Source organism: Sylvia atricapilla, chromosome 6 (assembly GCF_009819655.1).
Source record: "Sylvia atricapilla isolate bSylAtr1 chromosome 6, bSylAtr1.pri, whole genome shotgun sequence".
In the NCBI taxonomy this organism is placed as follows: Eukaryota; Metazoa; Chordata; class Aves; order Passeriformes; family Sylviidae; genus Sylvia; species Sylvia atricapilla.
This window is the reverse complement of record NC_089145.1, coordinates 34,105,294-34,122,166: the sequence shown is the minus strand read 5'-3', so window position 1 is coordinate 34,122,166 and position 16,873 is coordinate 34,105,294. Positions and strand designations below refer to the sequence as shown.

At 53.0% G+C, this 16,873-nt stretch overlaps 1 protein-coding gene across 4 annotated transcripts in view; it reads right to left on the bottom strand.

Annotated features, from left to right (window-relative positions):
- LRFN5 (leucine rich repeat and fibronectin type III domain containing 5) overlaps positions 1 to 825 on the bottom strand; it is a 40,128-nt gene extending 39,303 nt beyond the window's left edge. Inside the window, exon 1 of one of the 4 annotated variants that reach the window (XM_066321455.1) lies at positions 564 to 825. The gene's annotated coding sequence lies outside the window, so the exon portion shown is untranslated. Of the gene's footprint in view, positions 1 to 219; positions 343 to 563 lie in introns of those variants that run through there. The other 3 variants (XM_066321453.1, XM_066321456.1, XM_066321454.1) reach the window with 3 other exon arrangements.
- Positions 826 to 16,873: the final 16,048 nt, after the last annotated feature.

Genomic DNA, 16,873 nt, shown 5'->3' with positions numbered 1-16,873 from the left:
GGGGCACCCGCCCCGCCGCTCCGCGCTCCCCGCGGCCGCCGCCCTCTCGGGAAAGGGCGTCATCCCGGCGCCCCTCGCCGCGCCCTGGGGTCGTCCTGGCCGGGACGTTCGGTACCGGCCGGGCCGCCCCTCACCGCCTCCCCCCCCCCACCGCCCCGTCCCCTGGGCCAGTACCGCGGTGCAATGCAGATGTGCCGGGCGCGACTCCCCTCGCGTTACCTGGTGCCTCCGGGGACGGGCGGCGGCCGGAGCGCGTCCCCTGCGGGTGCGGCCGCGGCCGAGCCCCGGCGGGCTGCGGGCGCTGGCGGCAGGCGGGCTGCCCGCCGCTCCGCCCCGAGCCGGCGCTCACCACCCGCATCCTACCGCGGGTCCGCGGCGGAGCTGCCCGCGGCCGGGGCGGCAGGGCGGCCCGGGGACGGCCCCACGCGGCGGCTCGGGCGGGCGGCGGCACATGCACGCACGCGAGGCGGGGGCGGGAGGCGCGGGACAACCCGCCCGCATCGGCCCGCCCGCACCGCCCGACACCGGGCAGCCCGCCCCGTTCCGCTCCCGCCGGCGCTGACCTTGTCGTGTACCTGCGCCAGGTTAATCCTCGCCAAGCGCTGCCGCTCCGCACCCCGCTGCGGGATCCTGCGCGCCGGGCGCTGCACCGGACGGACGGACAGACGGACGCGGCCGAGGCGCGGGCAGCCCCGCCGCCGGGCCGGCGCCTCCCGGGTGCGGGTGCCGCTAGCGCGGGGCGGCCGGCGGCAGGGCCATGCGGCTCCGCGCCGCTCCGCGCCGGGCGCGCTCAGGCGGAGCAGCCGCGGCGGCGGGGCAGAGCGGGGAGCGCGGCGCCCGCGGCTCGGCCCTCCGCGGCGGCGGCAGCTGCGCCCATCCTCCGCGCCGCCGGCCTCCGCCCGGCCCCGGCCGCGGGCAGCCGCGCCGCTCGCTGCCGCATGGAGCAGCCGCCGCCTCCCCCGCGCCGCGCCGCGCCGGGGCGGGCTGGAGCAGCCGGGCCCTCCCCGCCCCGCCGCACGCACGGCTGAGCCGCAGCCGCCCGACCGCTGCCGCGCAGACGTGCGGCCGGGCCGCCCCCCGCCGCGCCGGGCTCGGGGCTGCGCGCCGCCGGGCGGGATCGGGCACGGGCACCGGCACGGATACGGACACGCCTCCGCCTGCCCCGCCGCGCCGGGGCCGGGCTACGGCCACGGGCGGCCAGAGCGGCCGCGGCCCTCGGGGCACCCCGCAGCCCTTCCCCAGCCGCCGCCCGGGGCCCCGGGTCCGGAGCGGCCGCGGGCGGTGCGCGGGAGTCTGAGCTGACGATCCAGCCGGTGGATGCACCGGCGGAACAGTCCCGCGGCTCGGAGCGGCCACGCGGGGTGGGAGCGCGGCGGCGGCTCCGCTCCGCGCCGCCCGGCACGGGCAGGGCTCCTGTCCACCCTCGGGGCACGCAGCTGCCCGCATCCTGCCCGCGCCCTGCCGCTCCGAGGACAGGGACTGCAACACCGGACTTCTAGCAGGGATGATCCTTGCAGGAGAAGGAAAGGCTGGGTCATCTGTGGGGGCAGTGAATTGGAGCCTTTTTGGGGATTGCGGCACCGTTACCTGTCTCCTGGATCTCTAAAAGGGACGAGAGTGCATTTCGTGCTATGGAACACTGACACGCTTTTCTAATGCTCTTTTGTGGGAAAACGCCGGGGAAGTTGCAGGACCCGAAGAAGAGGAGCACTGCCTGGAGAGCCTGGAAGAGGAGTTAATTAGCGAACCTCGTCAGCGGCCAGTGACCCCGCTCCTGGAGAGATGTGCAGGCACGTGCCCTACCAGCGCTGGGCAGCGGCCCCGTCTCCCCCGACAGCCTCCCCCTGCCATGGGAGGCAGCTGCAGGCTCCTCCGGGGCTGCCCCGGAACTCTGCGGCCGGACCAGCCCGCGTGGCCACTGCTGCTGGGCGTGCAGGAGAAAACCCATGGACTGCTCGGCACGGTTGGAGGCAGCGGGAGCAGTGCTGCTGGGACACACGGGCATCTTCTCGCTGGGGATGCACGTGGTAGGATCCTCATTCCAGGAACGGGAAGAAGCAGTGGCAGTCCTCACGCCTCTCTGCTGATACCATGCCAAAGTTTTTTCTGCCTTGGGATGCAGCATCTGGCCTCGGTGAGGGTGAGAAGAGGGAACACATCAGTATTCCTGAGCTCAGGGCTCTCCTGACAACTTTGAAGTGGTCTCCACAGCAGCCTGTGACCCTGGTCTCACAAGGAGCACAGCTGCCAGAGCCGCATCATCCTCTGTCCTTCTGGCAGCCTCTGAAGCTGTCCAGGGCTGGGCTGGCAGGCTGGGCCTGAGTTAGTGTTTATCTCCAAGTACCAGCTGCTGTTTCACAGAGCTAGTTCTTGCTGTTACAGGGGGAGAGAGGCTGGCAGGAGGAAAGGAGTCTAAATATTCTCTCCCTCAAAGGAAAACTCATGACAGCTGTTTTTGCTGGGGTGCTCTCTGCCCCACACTCGGTCCTAGCCCTGGTCGCTTTTGGAGCTGGAAGCAGTGTCGTGCTCAGCACTGATTTGGCGTTCACAGTGTGCTCCCCCGTGGAGAGAGAAGAGAGACAATAAGATGCTCCCTGGGAAAACATCCATGGTTTTGGCTGGCATCCACCAGTGTCTTGGGCTTCAAGTTCCAGCATCTGCTGCTCTGTCAGTTCTCTGCTGCCCCAGAAGCAGGGGGGCTGGCATGCCAGTGATGCCAGCAGGGGGGCTGGCATTGGAAGAGGAGGCAAACATCGGAGTACAGCTTCCCAGGCTGTAGGAACATGGAGAAGCTCGGTGGAAACTCAGTGGAAGCTTGTGCTCAGAGCCTGGTATGTACTGGGGGGTGCACTGATTTGCACCATCCAGCACAAACACCCTGTGAGGGCTGCTTCAGGACCACTCTGAACTGGTGCCAGTACAGCACAGCCCAGGAGCTCCACAACCTTGCAGCTAAAGCAATGTCCTGTGCCCTCTGGCCTCAGGTGTTTGAGCAGGGGCTGCTGCATCTTTGTCAGTCTGAAATCCCTGCTGGATGTGAGACTGAGACGACAACACCACCTAGTTAATGTACCCACTGGGAAAACTCCTGGGATGTCCAGGAGTCTGGGAACTGTGGGTGTGCTGGGGAGGTTCCCTCGCTGATGGCTGGGATGGAAACCCTGCTTGTCTGATCCTGGGCACACAGACCTAAGTGCCACTGTGGCTGCTGTGCTGTGCAGGTCTTAACCTGAAACTCTTCCCCTCCCTCTTGTCCCTCGCTCCTCTGGGGCCTCTCCTGGGGCATTCCTGGCTGCCCCTGGTGACTCCATGGGTGTGCCTGCGTCTTCACTGCTAGGGACAGGCTATTTTGGGACAAACCTCAGTGCCCTGGGAAGGGGCAGGTCTGTGTCCCCCAGGCGTCGTTACTCCCAGTCCCTAGCAGTGTACCTCATGGACAGCACTGTCCTGCATGGGCCTGAGGATGCTCAGGATTACTCAGTTGAGGTCCCACCTCACTCTGGCTGGCGTGAATCCCCAAGGATTCACCCTGCCTTGGGGACCCTCAGGGGCTCAGGGCTGAGCACTGCTGCGGCTCAGTCACCTCCCCCATTACCCTTCTGAGCAAGCTCTTTCTGGGGGTTTTGTCTTACTCTCACCAGCTAGTGTTAAAATGCTTTTTTCCTGACAGAGCTGGGAACTCCTTAGCTTGAAATATTTTCCCCCTCACAGGTATAATTTTAAAATTATTTCATCATTTCTCTTTTTTTTTTTTTGCTGAAATAATGAAACCTTGAGGAAAGTGTTCTGTTTAAATAACACAGAAAGCTCTTTTATGCACTTTCTAACCCTTAGTCGCCTCCGGAAGGAGGGACTGGAGCCGAGGCACGGTGCCACCGTGCTGCAGCTGCTGACGACAGGGTGCCAGCTCAGCCAGCCTGCTGCCCACAACACCCACACCCCGGGTGCCACAGGGGGCTGCCCGTCCCTCATCCCCTCCGGCCTCCTGCCCAGCCCCACCGCGCAGAGCCCAGCAATGCCGGGAGCTGTGCCGGGAGCCCGCAGCATCCCCGGGAGCCGGCAGCATTCCCGGGAGCCGGCAGCATTCCCGGGAGCCGGCAGCATCCCCGGGAGCCCGCAGCATCCCCGGGAGCCCGCAGCATCCCCGGGAGCCGGCAGCATCCCCGGGAGCCGGCAGCATCCCCAGGAGCCGGCAGCATCCCCGGGAGCCGCTGCCGGAGCGCGGGGGCAGAGCAGGGGCGGGGGCTCCGTGTCCGCGGTGGTGCCGGCCGTGGTGTGGACGGGAGCAGGAGCTGTTCGGGATAACGTCACTGCACTGAGCAGGTTTCCATCAGCACGGGAGCCCTTCCCCGGCAGGCAGCGGATGCTGTACCGCGTGCTGCGTGTACACCCTAAAGGAGACCAGCGGCAGTGCAGGGGAGCGGCGCTCGGGCACGGCAGCTTCCGACGGCCCGGCGGAAAACATGTCAAGAGGCAGTACATGGTACTCCTCGAGAGAGACCGTGGTGCCTCATGAAAAAGTGCCTGGAACCGGCAGTGCTTATTCATCCTTACGAGGAGAGAATTCACTGCCCTAATCACTGAAATGTCAAATGTCACGTTGTGTGAAGTAGATTTCCCTTCCCTGGAGCACCTTGGAGACAAGAACACCTCAGGTGCCAGTGCACGCCAGCCTCTCCTTCCAGAAGAACCAGGGGAGCATGTGGAGTTAACCCATCCATCATTTCCTTGGGAATGTTTTTGCATTTTAAGTTCTCCTTAAAGTCTGTAAGATGGGGGAGCTGTTGCATTGTACAAAATACGGCAGGGCCCAATCCTGCTCCTGCCGGAGCCCTCTGCCTCCCCTTTGCCAGGCCAGAGGTGACAACGCTCCCCAGCTATTCTGGTGTCCCCAGCTGTCACCCTCACTGGCCAGAGAGGCTCAGGACAAGCGGTGCTGAGCCTGGCCCACGCACACAGGTCCCTCAGCACTCCCTCTGTGTTTATTTGGGGTGAACTGGTGTGACATTTCTCCCTGGGGTGTGTCGGTGGGTGGTGGAGCCCCAGCATATGTTGATGCCCTGGCCTTCATGTGCCAGCCCCACAGTGCCTGACCCTGCCACTGGCACCGCCAGGGAATCACCTCACACCCCAAACCACTATGGGGGTGGTGACAGGCTTATCCTCAAACACCCTTGCTTCACCTGGTGGAGCCAAACCAAGATACTTCATAGTTGGAGTGCACCCTTTCTTGCATTTTTAATCAAAAAACAGCTTAGATTTAAAATAATGAGTAAAGTAATTGTAGAATCTGTTTGCTTAATCTTTAACAGATTTGATCGAGAAATAAAATAGTGTGCTGAAATTTCTTGCATGATTATATGAAGGCTTCCAGCTGTTGGTACCTGGCTTATTTAAAAAGTGCTTTAATTGTCAGACACAAGCTGGTGGATGAGCACACCTGCCACAATTCTGCATTGCCCGAGCACACTTCTGTCTGGGAAAGTCTGGACGCACAACTGGGAAAAGTTTGCTGTATTGACAAGGATCTTTGTCTGCCTCAGCCCAAACCTCGTGGGCAGGCTCTGCCCACCCTAGAGCCAGCACACGAGCTCAGGGCTCTCTCTCTTCAGCCAGCTTTGTGCCCCACACAATGGGTCTTCTCACCCCCATGGTGGCCTGGCAGAGACACGAGCTCGCCCGGAGCATGGCTGGTTTAATTTGGAAATAGAGGTGGGAGGAAATATTATGGGAAGAAACAGATATATTGCAGGGCTGTGGATAAAAAAAAGAGAGACTAAGCCCAGTCATAATTTAGAAAAACAGCCTGTCCAAAAAAACCCTGTTACCTGCAAGAGGCCTTTTCCTTCTGGCAGGTGTCATTGTCACCTCCAGGCACTGGGACTGGTGTTCCCAAGGCAGGTAGAGGCCAGAGCAGCTGGGGACTGCCAGAGGCTCCCTGCAGCTGACAGGCAGTGCTGAGGTGTGGGACGGAGCTGGGGCAGAGCTTACATGAGGAGAGGGCTGCTGACACCATGGGCAGCCCAGCCTCATCTTTCCACCTCTATAAACAGACATTCCTGTGTTTTTGAGGGGCCATGGAAGGCAAAGCCAATCTGTCCACCAGGGAAAGACCCAAGGCTGCTGTGCAGTGGTCTGATGAGCTGGTTTAGGGGAAAACAGCTCCACTTTTTTCTGAAGGTGACACTAAGCCTGCTGAATTGGAGAAACAATGATTGCCCATCCCTGAGTGCAGCTTCCAGTCGTCAAACAGCTTGAAAGTCCTGGGAGAATGGTTGGACTCAATGTTCTCAGAGGGTTTTTCCAACCTAAATGATGCTGTGATTCCATGATTTCAGCAGCCAGAAGCGTTGGGTGTTGTGCAGATGGGATGAACATCACCTGACAAGCAGCACAGACACCTAATCTTGTGCCAGCAGGGCTCAGCACCCTTCCCCCCGCCTCTTTAAACCCAAAGAGGTGCTTCTTTGCCTGTCTCCTCCTCTTTCCTTCTGGAATTTTAATAACATGTTCCCTTAACACTCACACTCTCTTCTTGTTGGAATTCTGGGCCATGCTCTTTTAAAATTCTTCCTTATTCATATTTTTTCTTACCAAATTTATTTCTTCTTTGTTCAGACAACTTCTCAATAGAAAACAGCAAAGTCTCCATCACCAGGCTGCCTCAATTCCCTCAGCACTGTCAGAGCCATGTACACAGCTTGTTTCCATAATAGACAGGAATTTGTACCAGCTGCTGATTTAAGTCTTTTCCTTAAGCCAAATTTTGCATGGATAGGAGTGTCCTATAATTCGAACTATTATTCTTCCGGATATTCCATTTCCTCTCTTATATTCAAGCAACATTATCTGAGGCCTAATGTTCAACTCATCATGATGGGAGAATGAAGAGCTACCCTACACCTCATTTGTACACAGAAGAAAGAATAAACTTTTATTTACAGTCTTTGCAGTCTTCAATTTATAATGTTTACAGTCTCTACAGTTGCAGTTTAGAGCATACAGGAGCTCACCACTGCCATAACCACAATGAAAAGGTTGCACCAGAAATGAGTTAATTTTCACTGCAAAAATTACTCTGGAATGCAGGCTGGAGTGTTGCTCCAGCAGAGACAAGGAATACAATATTCCATTGGAACAGGAGGAGAATGTGAATTTAATGGTTATTATGCATAAGCATCCCAAACAAGCAGAACTGGGAAAATAATAAGATAACTAATATTTTTGAGAAGTTGCTAATTGAAAAAAAAAACCACAGAAGCAAAAGAATTCTAGTAATAACTCTTAAAAAAAGAGCAAACTGGTGTCTGGCATGGATCCCCACTGCTTCTAAGCTTGTTCAATTAAAATCAACAGTGAATGGGTTTTCTTTCACTACCATTACTCAAGCTGCATCCTTCAAAAGGATGGCAAATGATTGATATGCATATGAAAGAACCACAGAGTATGAAATTACAAAATGATACAGGGTTTGGATATTTGCACTTTGAGATATTAAATCTTCTGAAGGAAAATATTTGAGCAAATTCTGAATAAAGAACTCTACAGAGGAGGAAGAAAGAGCAGCAAGATAATCTAATAAGGCAGAGACTGCAATTTCCAAGTCTGAGTTCCTCACTTTAACCACGACACAGAGTTGCCAGCCCAGGATCTGCTCTTCTCTCTGGCCTGAGCATTCACTGCCAGGGTCTTGGGTGTGTTCATGACACACACCGGGCTCAAGGTCCTGAGTCAGGCTTGGATTTAACCCTTTCTAGAGAAACAGAGATGCTAAAAATCACCTCATTGCTCCTGGTGCCCACTCTCCTTTCATATTGCAGGCTCAGCATTACTGCTGCACCTCTCCAAGCAGGTGGAAACCTCAGCTGTGCCAACAGGCTCTGCTCCCCTGCAGCCCCTGCTTCCCTGTAGCTCTGCTCCCCTGCAGCCCTGCTCCCCTGCTCTGTCTGCCCTGCTGTCCGGCCTGGCCACAGACACTTCCTCACAGCTGGGAGCTGGCAGGAAGAGCCAAAGGAGGGGTGTCATGGTCTCTTGGATCCCTTAAATGTACAGGACAAAGTGCCTCTGTAAATTAGGCTTTTTAATGAGCTCATTAGGAGATACAACAACCAAGCACAACAAACAAGGGTTTGATCCCCTTTGCCCGAGGGATTCACATGAATTCACCACTCGAGCCATATGAAATTCCATAATGTATAAGCCATAACTGAGCAAAGATCTCAGTCCAGGAGTGAGCGTTCATTCCTCCTCCTCCTCCATCATGGAGTGTCCCCTCCAGCACAAAAGGAGGCCGGGAAACCTCAGCAGTGTCACTGCTGTGGGATCCACTGCAAAGGCTTTTGGGGTGAGCTGATTTTTATATCCCCCAGCACGGTCTGTTCTATTCCCAAGAGTCAGCAGACTCGGATTGAGCTTCCTGACAGGTGACATGCTGGCATGAGATGCTGGCTGCAGGGATGGGCAAGAGTAGCTACACTACAGACCTCTGCCTCCTGGCCACCTCCTGCCACCGTGGGGCTCTCGCTCTGACCCAGTGATGCTGCTCCCACCACACACCAGGCTGCTGAGCTGTGGGCTGTGTCAGCCAAAAATTTGATCAGGAGTCACAGGAACACTCAGAAGGGCCCAGGTATCCCCTTTGAATCTGGCTTTTGAGAGGTTCAAGAGGAGGGCTTAGGCTGTCTGCTGCATCTCAGTCTGCCAGCCTGCTTCATTTTAATAATATTATGTGCAGATTCAACACCACTGAGAGTCCCCTGTTTGGCATGAACCATCCTGCCAGGAGTATGCTGCATGGCAAGTGCTTAGACAGTCTCCTGAGGGTCTCTAATCACACAAGCCATGCACACACCGTGTTTAAAGTCTCGGGATGCCGTGACTCGACGGTAATTAGCGGTAATTGTTTCCCACAAAGGCGCAGTATTTGACTAATAACTTCCTTTAGAGGAGTCAGGGAGGTCGGGGACGCCTGGGTCAGGAGCTGTCACTGCTAATTACCCTGTCACTCCTGTTGCTCACAGGAGCTCTCTGCAGCTGCTGCCGCTGTCACCTCCCCAGGACAGGATCCTGGTGCTGCGGGGGGGCTCCATTCCCTAAGGAGAGGTGGGAGGTGCATCCCACCACAGGCACAGACCCACAGCCACACGGTCCTGGGGTTTGTTACAGCTCGGAGTTCTTCAGGAAATGAACGCAGGCTGGGCTAAAGAACAGCGACTTCAACAGGCAAAACTCAACTGGTCCCTTGGGTAAGCTGCTCCAATCTCTTGCTGCCCTCGAAAAAAAGAGTGTGTTTTACTTCTGATCTTCAGCTTCCCACTGTAACTTCCAAACACAGCGGGTTTTTTCCTTTTTGTTGTTGGTTTTGTTTTTGTTTTTGTAAAGTCCAGCCCCAGAGAGGAAGGTTTTCTCAGGCCCTGGGTAACATTTCCCAATGTGCTGGGATTGGCTGTGGGTTAACGGGAGGGGATCAGGGGCTGCTGAGGACCGTGCTCCCACCCCTAGACCAAACCTCTCTCTTCCCACCCTCAAGCTGCTGCCCTGCCAGGCCACGTGTCTGCCAGCCCTGGGAGCTCACACAGGACACGAAGGATGAAGACTGGTGCTGCCACACGGGCCTCAAAAATGTGGCTGCAAATAGAGTTTGGTCATCTAAACAGCTTGAGAAGTGCTGAAAATCAGAGAGAAACGGGTGCTTTTCCCCTTGTGTCAGGGCTGCTCAGGAAGGTGTGGGGCTCCTGGGGTGCCAATGAGCTGGCCCAGACCCCAAGAGCCACACACCTCCTGCACCCCAGGAAGGTGGTCAGCCCTGTCCCTGCTGCTCACAGACATCCCGTGGAGCAGTCAGGATCAGCTGCCCAGCGGTGTGTCCCCAGCTCCTGCTGCCCCCCTGGCGGTGGGGTGGGTGAGGAGCAGAGCAGCCCCTGGCACTGTGCAAGTGCTGCTCAGCAGGGACTGACACATCCCCAGGGACCCAGCACAGATCCCAAACACAACCCCAGACCAGCTACTGGAAGAAAATCAACTTCATCCCGGCGAGAAATCATCACAACAGCTAACTCACATACAACCACTCCAAAATGCTCAACACCACTTTCAGTAAAAGCCAAGGTCCATTCTTGGATTAATTTTGAAGTTACACCCTCACCAAGGCCAGAAAACAACAGATGCCTCCCGGCACCTCTTTCAGCCCTTTGCTGCAGAAGCTGGACAGCAAACCCAGAAGGAGGAGCAGGATGTGGAACAAGAGGATGAAGAAAGTTTTTGGTGGCCACGGGCTAGTGGATGTACTTGGCTTGTAGCTCCATCTGCCGCTGCCCCGTGAGGATGAGGAAGCTGAGGAAGCTGAGGAAGCTGAGCCGCTCACTTCAGCAGCGTGGGCTGATTTCCCGCCTGCCGTCTGTCAAAAGCCGTAATTAGATGCATTCTCTAGGGCCTTTACAGTGTTTGTATAGTGAGCAATTACCAAATGCTACATTACAATTGTACAATTAGCAGTGCTACACTGTTAATAATGAATTTAAGACTTGTGTAACAGGACTGGAGGGCTTCCATTTGGAGGGCTTATGAGGCTCTCGTTTGCATTACAAAAACTAATCTACGCACTGGCCTGCCGGTTGCTGCCTTTGGGTCTGAGCAGGGGCAGCATTTCAATCCCGAAGTCAAACTCTGTGACTGGCCCCTTCTCATGAATGGGGCAATTTCAGTTCCCATGGCTGAGATGATGAGGATGGAAACGTGTCTAAGAGAATCTTGTGGAAGCAAATAAAACAACATTTCTGAAGAAAATGGCACTCCAAATACCCTTACAGTCTGGCTTTTATTTTTCTCAAGTGATGTCTTGGAACCCCCAGATTCCCTATTAGTTCCTCAGAGCAGGTTTGTGGGCATTTTGTGGTTTGTTTAAACAACCCACCAGTATTCTTACTGTTCTTTGATGGTGAGAAGGTTGACATTGAATAAAATTTAAATTAAGGGTTTTTTTTCAATTCCACATTCCAAAGGCCTAACACTGACAAAGAAAAGAGATCCAGCCCTGAGGTTGTATTTCTCTCTCTTCTCTCTCCTGTTTGCTTTCTCCCCTCATTGTTTCACACACCAGATGGTAATTTCATCCCTAAAAGTTGCCTGTTACCCTGTTCAGTGGTGAGTTTGGGAATACATCCATTAGCATCAACAGGAGGGAGCAGCAGGATGGGATGAGGAAGCTGCAGGAGCCACCAGGGAATCCCTCTTGGAGCCACTGGCATTGGTTCCACCAGAAAAGGGGGAAGTTTCTGGCAGCTTCTCACAGGAGCCACCCTTGCAATTCTCCCCATTTCCAAAACCTGGTCATGAAAACCCCATACAATTTACGCTTTGTTTGGGTGTTTGTTTTGCAGAGTGATTTTTATTTCAGAAAAATGGTGCACTTCAAAGCAGCCTCGGTGGCTTATGACTTATGTTCAAGGCAAACACAAGACAAATGAGGCACCTTCAGAGAACCAAACTCCAGGCAGAGCTCACTGCCAGGTGGTCCAGTGCTAAATAATGAACACTGTTTAGTACAAAATGAATAAATGCATAAAAAAAACAGGAAAAAGATAAATTGAACCTGAAGGGGACACCTGAACAAGCGAAACCCCACAGAACTGGGGTTTGTAAACTGGGCTGCAGGTTTGCAGTGAGGAATGACCTGGCACATTAGAAAAGGACTGAGTCACTTGGGACTTTTGATTTAAGACTTGTTTCCAGAGGCGTAGAAATCACTCTTATTTGTCAGCCAAGCTGTCAATCCATGCTAGAACTTCCTTAGGAAAATAAAAACCAACCTTCCACATTCATGCTAAACCACCACATCTTTCTATGGGTCCAACTTACCTGCAGTACCCACAGCTCAGTGCAGCATCAGGTGTGAGAGCAGCTCCTTCCTGAGGCTTTGCTATGGAAATCCAAGGGAAGTTTTCATTTTATAGGGATTTTTTTTCAAATTATCTTTTACATAAGCAGCTTAGTAAGACTATTTTTAAAAATGCTGCTTGGGGGACTCCAAGCCTGCCATGTTTTCCCTCAAAGGACAGAAATGATGTTGCTCATCTCCCACAGGGTGGGATGGCTGCTGCACCACAAGGAGCTGAGGGTATGAGCAAGGGAGATTTATGGCAGAGAATATGATCCTTCAGCTCAACACCTGACACAGATGGAGGAAAATAGACAATAATTCAAAACCAAGAGCATTTCACATCTGAAACCTCACCTACCATACCAAGGGTTCTACTAAAAACATAACCTCTATCTACAAGTTTTACCTTAGATATAGAGATTATCAAGGCTATAAGTCTATTATTTCTGCAAGATGAGAGATAATATCATTTCTCACTGTGAGAGATACAGCAGAAGAGAGAGATACAAACAGCCACTAGGTCCAACTAAAAGTCCATAAAACCATTTATCCAGCACAATCTGTGCCAGAAAGGAGTGTGCTTCCAAATCCCAGATCCTAAAACTCTGTGCAGTCAGGTACTATGCCATGAACTAGAGCCTCGCACTGGGAATAACAGATCAGGTCTGCAGAACACAGGCTGACTTTGCAGATAAAATCCTCTAGTCAGAAAATCCGTCAGTCTGGCAGAAAATATGACAAAATTAATGTAAAATACATTGTGCAGGAATGAGATAGACCTAAAAGCAAAGATGACAGACTTGCATGCTGGCTGACAGCACTTAACTGGCAAAGAGATCAAAGCCTGTAATCCTACAATATTCTACCAGTTTCTAGTGATTTGTGGCTGAAATGGTTTTGCTTAAAATAAGAAGCCAGGGTTGTTCTTTCTGTGATAAATTTATTCAGCCAGTTTTGGGTTCAAGTGACCCTTCAGCATCAACAACAGCAACACCTGGTTCTCAAGCTCATGCAAGAACTGTGATGCTCTCCCCAAGGATGTGTCACCCCAAACCTCTGGCAACCACACAGAGCTCAGGTTAGTGCCTCCAGGCTTTTCTGCCTCAAGGATTTTGTTTTCTCACTTCAGGTTTGCAGGAAGTCTCTGTCTCAAGGGCCAGTGGTTTGCTCCAGGTGAAAGAATCTCCCAGCCCCACTCAAAGCCCTGGCAGCGGCTGCCCCAGTGGTGCCACAGGGTGTGTTGGCACCAGGACCCATCACCAAGAGGAACATGAAGTCATGGATCACAGAACAAGGAATGGTTTGGGCTGGAAAGAACCTTGGAACTCATCTTGTCCCACTCCTGCCATGGGCAGGGACACCTTCCACTTGACTGCTCCAATTTTTGTCCAGCCTGGCCATGACCTTGGTTGTATGTGGCAATTTGCCCTCAACAGATCCAAGATATTTCTGTAACGCCATCAGAGCATCCTGGAACCACCTGCGCTGAAGGGAAAGGTTGTCCTGACCCCACTGTCCCAGTCTGGCAATCCACTCTTCCCTTAAGGCCACAGACTTCCCAAAGCAACTTTCTTCAGGCAGTGCAAGGCTGACAGATCCAGGAAAAACCACCCACATGTTCTTCTCCAAGCACCTCAGGGGTGTTTTATCCCGGGGTGGAGATCCCACCTCCCCACCACGCACTGGCTCAGACAGGGAGTGCTGGGTGTTGCCACACTCAGAGCTTCTGACAGTTTTGAGTCTCTTATTAGCTGATGCCTTTAATATTTATACATATAAATCACGTAGTTACAGAGCACTGATGTCCTGACTGAATTTCTTTGCATTCAGAAGAATCCATAGAATTATTTCAGCTGGAGTTAACGGTTATAACTCAAATATATTTTTCCTTAAGTGATAAACTTAATTTATCACAGTTTGCTATCAGCAGGGACTCCATGATCTCATGAGCGAATGGGAGATTAAGGAGGGAAAAATGAGGGCAGGTTTGATGTTATAAAATTAAGTGGGAAATTTACAGTCATGTTTGAAAAAGCCTGTTATTTTACAAAATATTTGAGATTCCCACTGGTGAGCTGACTAAACTGATCTGTATAACCTGTAGAGGCAAGTCTGTCTTTTGCTGGCAGCTCCACATGTTCAGCAAAGCTCAGAGAAACCTTGTAGTTGCACAATGACTTAAGTTTTCAACCCAAGTTTTATCATCTCAGGAAGTTTTATATGAGATCAGGTTTGCAGTTCTCCCCATCACCTCTGGAACTATTTAAGAACGAAGATGAGGTGGACTCACATGGAAATTTAGTAAGTTAGATCTGTTGGAAAAGGATGTGAAAAGCAATTTCTTCCTCTTATTCCAAGCCAAAATGAGTTTGAAATGCTGAACTTTTTTTACCAGACGATTTTCTTTACCTTTCTGCTCATTCACCCAATTTTTTATCCTAATTCTTTAAAAATATCAATAAAACTGTGAGCATGTTGGATTCCATCATTGTCCAAGGAATTAGGGGCATTTTACTCACAGGGAAACACCAGCAAACTTTCTATTACTGCCTTTCATTTATCACTACATTCAGTATATCACTACTGGCATCTAACTTCTGTGGTCACACTCAAACTCTGACATTATGAAACAAAGGAATAAGAGCCAGCTGTCCTCCTTCCTAGAGCTGTCCCTGCTGGTGTTTCTCACGTTCCCACTGCTGTTCTTGTGGTGCCAGTGCTGCCCAGACCTGTCCCTCCGTTTTGCCCCATCCACACCAGTGTCACAGGGAGAGGTGGCAGCCCTGGAGGCCTTTTCCTCTTGCCTTGTTCCCTGGGAGCAGAGCCAGACCTCCCCCAGCTGCAGCTCCTGTCAGGGAGTTACAGAGAGCAACAGGGTCTCAGGGTTTGTACAATACTGGTATTTGTTATTGCCCTACATTGTGCTCATCCCCGAAATCTAATCTTGCCCTGGAGCACAGTTGCACAGTGATCTTTAACAAACAACAAGGAGAGAACGGGTTGGTTCTGGGTTTGATTCTGTCCCTGCAGGTTTGTTTGGTGCTGCCAGGGGGGTCCCCAGTGTGGTGCCACTGGTGCTGCCACGACTGGACATGGTCAGCCCCTGTCACCATCACTTCTGAGGGAGGCCAGCACACTTCTGTGATAACATTTTGGGTCTTTAAGTGCAGCCAGAAGCCAGGAGGGCACACATGGCAAGACGCTCACATACCCAGCGAGCAGCTTCCCAGAGCTGCTGCCACGGCAGCACTGCCCTGCATCCCTGCACGTTGGCATGCTTGAAGTCACAAGGTCACCTACACCGAGAGCAAGTGGTTTTCACAAGTCCTGCTTGTTATGGAAATTCATTATTTACAGAAACCGCTAGGCTGAACTGGATGTGGAAAACAGTAATAGGAGCCCTGCTTTTGGCAGGAGGAAAAAATATCTGGCAGAAGATGAATTAGGGCTTGGCCAAATGAGCAAAAGCTATTTTGGAGAATGGGAAGGCAGAACCTTGTCAGTGATGAAGCCACAGAGCCCTTGGTTGGAGACAGAGCTGGAGTGGGGAGAAGGTGGAGCTGCTGCTGTGGCAGTCGGTGCAGTGCTGCCCCCAGAGCCCCTTGGGAGGCCTGGGCAGCCTTGGCACCCTTGGCTCCCACCCCATGACTCCCACATGTGGCTCCCACCCCGTGGATCCCCTGGCTCTCCCAGGCAGGGGGGCTGGTGCCAGCAGGGCAGAGCTGGAGGTTGCAGACCCAGGGCACTCTCTGGAGCATCCGTCCCTCTCCCAGCTTTCTCTGGCACACACATGGCATCTCTGCTGTGCCAAGGGGTGACATGAGTGTCTTCCAGATGTCCCTGCCTCGCCTGAGGATGCACATTTCAGTGCCCACATCTCTACAGACAAAATGTATAAACCATTAAATTAATTTAATTTGAGGCAGTCTGTGGCTTCATGGTCTAGAAACTTAGCCGTGCCTTCCCCTCCTTAAAGCAAATATGTTTGCTGTTCTGCTGTGTTTTTCATTTGTTTTTTGGCTTCTTATCTGCCTTCTGTAGGAGAAGGGTAAAACTTATTTATTCATTCAGCACAAAGCCATCAGCTGGAGCCTCGCCAAAAGGCTGAAAAACTTGGAGTTTTTCCTTTGGCTGTGGTGCCATCAGATACAAGTGTGGGGCCCAGTCCTGGAGCACATCGAGGGCAGCCTTAACCTGGCACACATTTCACATTGCAGGACACTGCATGGACATGGTCTGGGGTGTTTTTCCAGCAGCAGTTAATGCAGGCTTGCACAGATTTCTAATATATTGTACAATTTTGAGGATAGTTTGTCCTGTTAGCTCCTTGATGGGCCAAGAGAATGGAATTGCTCATTTACTGCTCTGTCACTGGAGTAAGAGACAATGTTCCAGCTGAACATGGACTGGGCAAAGATGGCACCACTACTCAACGGATGCTTTTACATCCTGGTCTTGTCTCTGCCACCTTTATTGCAGTGGATCCCAACCCTCACCCTCAGGGCCTTCTGTCCCCTCCTCCTCTCAGGGGCTCTTGTCATGCCACCACTGCCACCACTGCTGTCACCTGTGTTCAGGTGCCCAGGGTGTGTCTGCCAAATTCTGGGCCGAAGAAGAGGCCATTAGTGACTGATCCTGCTGGGTCAGTGCCAGCTGGTGTCCTTTGGGCACACACAGAAGGTGGACCAGGAAGGTGCTCAGGCTCTCCCTGCCCAGCACTGTGGACAGCCCACCATGAACCTGATGGAGTGATGGAATTACTGATAATGGCTTGTTAGTAAATCCATTATTAACTCCATACTATTTTTGCCTTGCTGGATGCTGATAGCTGGACTAGAAGCAATTCCTCTACCTGTGTTAGCAGGGCCCACAGGATAACTCACTATGGGAGACTGCAGGCTGTTAACCTCCAGGGGAAAATAAAAAGCTCCCTTTTGTATAAATGTCAGTGTTATTTTTGAAAGCTTAGAAAACAAAGAAAAAAAATCCCTTCCC